The 7851-nt window shown below is 35.2% G+C and overlaps 1 long non-coding RNA gene across 1 annotated transcript; it reads right to left on the reverse strand.

Annotated features, from left to right (window-relative positions):
• Positions 1-1147: 1147 nt before the first annotated feature.
• On the reverse strand, positions 1148-2237 carry LOC145033758 (uncharacterized). The gene is made up of 2 exons (XR_013677689.1): positions 1748-2237; positions 1148-1670 (listed from the first exon to the last, which is right to left on the reverse strand). It is a non-coding gene; the product is annotated as an uncharacterized LOC145033758 (long non-coding RNA).
• Between the last annotated feature and the right edge of the window lie 5614 nt (positions 2238-7851).

Consider the following 7851-nt stretch of genomic DNA (forward strand, 5'->3'; position numbering starts at 1 on the left):
TTACCCGATAACCAAAATATTAGGACTTTTCTGAAAATTACTATGGAATTAATGGATATTATTATTAACAAATAATTTATAATCATAACAAATATTTTTTTATTATAAACAAAGGAAATACATTTGTCTCTAATTTCTAGGAATAGAATGGTTGACATGGTCTATTGTTTGTTCACCACTTCAAACTCCTTATGCTTCTCCTATGTATCGTTATAAAAGTGTTGATAATATTTATTAATACACAATTAATAAGTGTTTACTTTCTATTAGGTGTGACGCTATATGATCACATGTTATTAGAAAATATCATTAAATAATAATTCTTGAATATATAGATCTTTCATTATGTTCTTTAACGTAAATACCACCTAACCTCTATACATTATTCGGTAACAACCATCAAATTACAAACATAGTGAAAAATAAACACTGAATGACAATTTACATAGATAATCACCTTACAATTTTTTCCACATAAACTATCATTTTCGATTTACTTTTTCACATTTTATAGATGTGTGTTAGTGTATGGTTGTTACCGTGTGAGGTATGGATGTTGGGTGGTAGTTAGGTTAAATAACATAAGAGGAACAACAACATTAGATGAACACTCACTGGGTACATCTCATCATCATATGCACAACGATGCATAGGAGGAACGTAGAGAGTTTGATGTGGTTAATAAGCAATAGAGGAGTACTTAGACCACCAATTTATTCCTAGAAATTAGCAACAAGTGTATTTTCTTCTTTATAATAAAAATATTTATTATGTTTATAAATGATTTGTTAATAATAATATCCATTAATTCCATGGTAATTTTCAAAAAAGTCCCAATATTTTGGTTATAATGTAGTTTCCGGAAAAGTCCCAAAATTTTAAGCAAACTAACGAAAAAAGACGGAATACCGAATAAATCTTCAAAACCGGTCGAAAAGGGTTTTTTTTCGAAGTTTTAACCGGTATTCTGTGCTTTTTTGTAAACAAAATTTAGTTTGGGACTTTATCATAAATTGGACTAAAATTTTGGGACTTTTCTGGAGATTTCCCTAAAGAAAACAAATCAAAATATATTATTTTCGTTCACATTTCAATTTAACCAATGCTACATAAATACTCTATCTCTCATCTATTTATACAACCCAAATCTTCCCCAAAATCATAAAATATTTATACATATGTGTGAGTATATCTTGTACAAATCTTAAAACCCAAATATCATCCTAAATATATCAAGATCACCAAGTACATCCTCATATCCCCCATATCTTAATTAAAAGTTAGCTACGTGTGCTAGAAGATCAATCTGTACAATTACAATCAAATAAAGATCATCCCAAGTGTTAATTCAATCACGTTTACCCTCTTCGCCACTCTACCCTCAATCTAACACTCCACCCTTCTTCTTCTTCACTTCCCTGTCAATAAAGCTCCAAATAAACAACACATTAACACCCATCTGATTTATGAGGAATCGGTTATACTAATATCCTCCAATTTTTGCTGTTTCAGCTAAGAACACACACCACAATTTAGGATTTTTACCAGTGAAAGTCAAGAAGAGGCAGCCCCGTTCTCCCTCTCCCTCGATGACAAGCAACACTCAAGCACCCCTTTCCTCATCTGTTTTCCTGCTTTCCCTTGTCGAACAGCAACAGCCCTATCAATTTCTGTCAAAAACATACCCAAACGGATCTTTATCCTACATTGATTCCAAATCCCAATAGAAAAAAGAAGGAACCCTTACCTGTTGTTGATCGCTGCAGCCTTTCCCGATCACCAAACAGCTCATTGTCGGGATTTTGTCACCGAAAACCAATGGTATACCCCACATCCCGCTGCTTCCATTCCCTTTTTCTTCTTCTCTTCGGTCCAGCCAAGCACCGAAGGTGCCTCCTCTTCAACCCCCGATCGCATCTCATCGCTGCACCCACCGAAGACACGACTTCTTCGCTGCTGCTGCTCGCGACACTGCACCATTTCCTCCGTCACTTCGGCCTCTTCAAACCCCGAAGGCAAACCCCCTCATCGCCGATCGCTCCTCCTCTCTTCGCACCTCCCACTCGGACAAGAAAGAGCGAAATCTCGCTGCCTCGTGCCCTCCTTCCTTTGGTTCGGCCAAACACCGGAGATGCTCACTTATTCCGATAGATTAGCACCACCGAGACCAACTCAGTTCGCTGCTTGATCGCTCGATTCTTCCCTCTCCCCATCTATGAAGAGGGCGACGCCTCTTTTGTTCTTGGAGCCGCTTTTGATCACGAAACACGACCTAATAACATGTTTCTGATTTTGACCAAGTCAAAGGTCAAAAGGCTCAGAACCTTGTTTTAAATTGAACAAAATCACCCCTTCCTTGATTAAGTTAATCAAAATCAGTCGCAATACCCAAATAATGATACCATTTATTCAAAAACAACCCACACTTGGATAATTATAAACCACAACAGTCATATTCATTTAATTTAATTATCAAAAAGCCCCTATAGTTTAGTGAAGTTACAAAAAAAAACCCTATGGTTTAAATTCATTACGAAATGGACCCTAAAGTATTCCAAACATTCAAGAATTGTGGATTTGTGGTTTCTCACGTCTAGCTTCTCAAAGAAAACGAATTTGAACGATTGGAACTCACACTTCAAGGATGAGTGCTTACGACCCCTTTTTAATATTTTAAGTATTTTAGGGGTAATACATGTGCCTAAATATTTTGTTATACAAATCAATTTCATTTTTATACGAAAATACGATAAATCTAGTTTATAAATTATTATTCTTTAACATTTTACCATATTGTTAGAGATAAACTAGTATAAACTTTTTCGTATACATATTATGGTTATTTTATCGTGAAATAACTAGTTTATACAACAAATACTACATGATATAGAATATATGATTTTTATGTGACATTGTATATTATATCAAGCACATTATAAAACTTTGTAATATTTCAAGAATTTCAAACTACTACTATGCATGTTTATTTATATGCTTAAGTACACAACGTTTATCCATGTACATGTGTTCATTTATTTGAAACATTCATTTTTATAAAAGCGAGCACAGTACACTTTTACAAACATGTCAAACATACTCGGATTTTATAAACTTTATAGAACGATATTCATTATGCCGAGTGACTTAATCATAATTAAGTTAGGACTGAAAGTTATTTGTAAACTTTTTTGTCAAGGGATTTTTAGTGAGACATTATTCATTAGGTGAGTCTAAACACTTAGCATAAACATACTGCTGTAACCGTTAATATTTGGAGCGAGATACATATGTATAGATCTACACATGGTTGACATCTCCACCTATGGTTAGTAGCTACAACCTCGACGGATCAATCGAAGCGGGTGATATGTGTCTACATTTATTACTACAACGTCCAATAAAGCGTTGCAGTGGGTATACTCGGTCACATACCTCGGTTATAGGACTCATTATAAACGTTAACTAGAATATATATATATATATATATATATATATATATATATATATCACTACCAACCATGGGCTTGATTGCTTCCAAAACTATTTTAAGTGTGGAATTACTTATGTCACATAATAATTTGGTTTTCAAGGATATTCAAAGATGCATTACAAACATAGTTTTAAGTACAAATTTACTTATACAAAAATACAATTTGGTTTTTTAAGACTCATTACAAAATTTTTATTAACTATAGTTATACATACAAAGAAAATACTCTTTAGACATATTAAAAGTATTGCTGTTGTTAGTAGAAAACCTATAATTCTCATCAATCTTGTGTTGACCCTCAAAATTACATGTATTATCAGGAAATCACTAAACATATATTCAAGACAGAATGGATTATAAGTGACATAGTTTACTAGTTGTTATATTATTTGCCTATCTGTGAAGGCAAATCAAGTGCTATTTTTATCTGTAAGAACATTATATTTAAAAATCAATATGAAACTCTAATGATTTTTTTTTGTTGTAATAGTGTTATATATTCTGTTTACCTGTGACCCATGAGCTTAGTCACATAGTCCGATGTGTTTCGCCGCCTCGGCTGGGGGTGTGAAAGATTGGTATCAAAGCTAAATTGGCTATAGAGAATTCGTATACTCGAAAGAGGAATACAATTATAACAACTAGCTTCTAATAAAAGTATTATTAATATTAATTGCACTACTTCTTGGTTACTTACAATACGAGAATCTGGTTTGAAAGGCCGCTATGGTTGTTAGATTTCAGAATGACTTAATTGCTAAAATGGACATGCCCTCCGGTGTTTCTTGTCTAGCCCTCGTCTGTACTTGGTAGTCTTGGAGTACATAAGAAAGCTTAATAATTCAACAAACCCCACCAAAAAATAACATATAAGAGTAATTGTACTCTAACCCTCGATGAGAACACTTAATAAAACTCTAACATAACTCCAACTAAAACTACCAACTCAACCCTTTAGGTCAAACGCTTCAATTAAGGTTAGTACGGTACATAATGTTGGATAAGGTGTCTAAGTCCATAACTATTTCTAGTATGTACTTGACCCGACCCGGCATGGTCCATTTGGGTTGCATGGCACCATGCAATTGGATAGACTAAATGAGAGAAATAACACTTGGAGATTATTAATATATTATAAGTTCTAATATATTAATAATATTATTTGATTAGTTTGATCAAGAATTAATTTAGAATTAATTAAGTGATCAAAAGATAACTAATTAAATATATGGGTTGATTATGTAAATCATCCATATCTTGTATAGTGGGCTAAGAGGCTCCATGGACTATCAAGTTGGGTTCCACCCATAGGATGCTCCATGGATGCTCCATTGGAGTTACAAACCCATGGGTCATGGAAATGAAAAGTCATGACACATTAGGGTTTACATGGTGTAACCCTAGATGTGTCAACACTATATAATGATCTCATTCTCCACCAAAATCGGCTACACTAAGGAAACAAGAGGGCTTGGCTGATTTCAAGAAGTGTGTGTTCTCTCATAAGTTTTTCCAAGAGCATTTGGTGTTGTGTGAAGCATTTGAGGCATCACACTTGGGGTGCTAGGCTCATAAGGTTTCAAGGAACACAAGCAACAACAAAGTAAGTTATTCTATCTATCATTCAAGTTAAAATTGTTCCCCATGTATGCTAGATAGGAATATAGCCTTGGAATTCAACTTTGCATGATAATTAGACAAACATAGATCCAAGGTTATTAGGGTTGCATGTACACTTAGGAAGTGTTAGAATGCTCAAAACCCATCAGTGGTATCAGAGCCTAGGCTTGTTTGCTTTTTATTTGTGCTTAAAAGTTGAAAACAAAGTCGAAAATCTTGCTGTCTACGAATGGACTCGTCGAGTCTATCGAGTTCACGTGTATATTCAACCAACTCGGCGAGTAAGTTCATGCACTCGGCCAGTAGGGTCGACAGGTTGCAGAATTTCGACTTGAGTTGCTGGAAATGAATTAGAAACATTACCCTAAACTATTTTGGTACTTGAAAACTTGTTTTAGATGGTGTAATGTCTTTGCTAATTCATTTACACCAACTAGTTATCAAAATTACAAAGTTTTAAGTGCAAGTTTTGATTTATGAATGTGTTTATATTCATGTTCTTGTTCTTATGATGTTTTAGATGATCATAGGAATTATTTGTAACCTATGTGGTAGATTGATTCTTGATCATAATGTGTTTTAATGGAGTCCATAACTTGTCCTCAAGTTATGGAAAACCAAGAGTCACACTTGAATTAAAACCATTAAAAGAACACAAGAGTTAGAAAATGAAGAGTCTTCATTTTATTACTCTATTAAACTCATAAGTTACAAGAAATGAAAAGTTTTGAAAGTTACAAAACTTTCCCTCAAGCTTTGGAACAAGTAAAGTTAAGTTAAAACTTTAGTTCCAACCCCTAGAATTTTAAAAGTTAAAATTCAACCCTTATACTTATATTATGATGATTTAATAATTATATATATATATATATATATATATATATATATATATATATATATATATATATATATGTATGTATAAGAACAAAGTCGTCTTACCGCTAGTACGCCTCATTCACAAAGCCGGTCTATAAGGTGGGTATAAGGTTGTTGCCTATAAATGGTGACTTAATGGGTGTCTACTCTCACCCACCGCTTGCTTGACTGGTAGAGGGTCGTTAGCCGAACGGGTAAGACAAGGACTTATAAATTCTCATTCAAAGTATGATGAATATTATAAAGTAACTAAATGTTTTATTAAATTCCCAATCTTAGTTACTTTAGGAAAATGTGAATAAGGTGCTAATCCATGAAATTACACTTTACACTTTGTCTAAGTCATTGGTGGAGCGTGTGTGGTTAACCGGCACACTAACTTGGACTTAACAAGGTAGGTAAAGGGTGACTTAAGGTTTATTATAGTATCGGTGGAGCGTGTGTGGTTTACCGACACATCGATTGAGTGATAAACTTTAAGGGTACCAAGTGATTTGCATGGTTACTTCACACCTCGTTTTGTGATCCTCGGTATCACAGTCACAAAACCTGGAGGGCACACTCGAGATTGAAACATGCCTTTGAAAAGTTCATTGAATCTCAAAGAATCTAGGAATTTCTAAGAACCAATCATAAAACCAAATATCTAATATTTCGGTTTTCATGGTGGAAATTGGTGAATCGTCATTCACCTACGTTTCAAATATGTTATAGCTTGGATTACGGCATACCTCTTCTAACCTATAATATATTGTGATTGGATCCTAGCCTTAATATTACATTTGGGTGTTTTATTAAGGACTCTCCTAATATCTAAAATAATCTTGTCCTCTTCCTTCAGATGTCTTCAAACAATGCTGCTTCTGGCTCGAATCCTAATGGATCCTTTACTCTTATGAGCTTGTTTGGGAAAGTCACTTTTGATGGATCCAACTTCAATGAGTGGATCAGAAACATCAGAATGATTACCCGCTACGAGGACAAAGAATATGTCCTCGACAAGAAGCATAAGGAGATTGATGAGACCACTGCAACTCCTCAGGAGATCGCTGACTTTCAGGCACATGAAAGGGATGCTACGAAAGTAGCATGCATCATGATGGCCACAATGACAGTAGAACTCCAAAAGTCCTATGAGGATTTCTACCCTTATGAAATGCACCAAGATTTGATGGAAAGATACAATCAAAGTGCACGACAAGAGAGGTACGAAATCATCTGCTCCATGATAACAACCATGATGAAGGACGGGGATTCCGTCACGAGCCACATGCAGAAAATGCAAAGGTATGTGGATCGATTGCTGAAGCTTAATGTGAACTTCCCTGAGGAGCTTGCAATAGATATAATTTTGCGCTCCTTACCATCGTGCTATGATCAATTCCGCATGATATATCACATGAATAAGGAAGAGGTCACACTCAGCAAACTTTAGGGACTTCTCAAGACCGCATAATCAGGTCTTAAGGGGAAGTCAGTTGTTAACGCTCCTACTCCAAACTCCACTCCGGTTTTGGCAATCGGGAAAAGTCGAGGGAAGAAGAGAAAGAGTTCTTCGAAGGGTACCAAGGTTAGGACCCTTGATGGCTCTTCTTCAAGTGGAACCAAGAAAGGTTTTGTCACTCCTTCTTCTGACCCAAAAGAGGCTGAATGCTTCTATTGCCATGAAAAATCACATTGGAAGCGGAACTGCCCAAAATACCAGCAAGATGTGAAGGATGGGAAAGTTAAACCCAACCATGCAGGTATTTACACTATCATTTCTATTAACTCACCCCATTCGAAATCTTGGGTCCTTGATACCGGTTGTGGTATTCACATTTGTTGTGACTTGCAGGGACTAGGAAGAAGTGAGAATGTGGAGC

Source organism: Lactuca saligna, chromosome 3 (assembly GCF_052625555.1).
Source record: "Lactuca saligna cultivar CGN05327 chromosome 3, ASM5262555v1, whole genome shotgun sequence".
In the NCBI taxonomy this organism is placed as follows: Eukaryota; Viridiplantae; Streptophyta; class Magnoliopsida; order Asterales; family Asteraceae; genus Lactuca; species Lactuca saligna.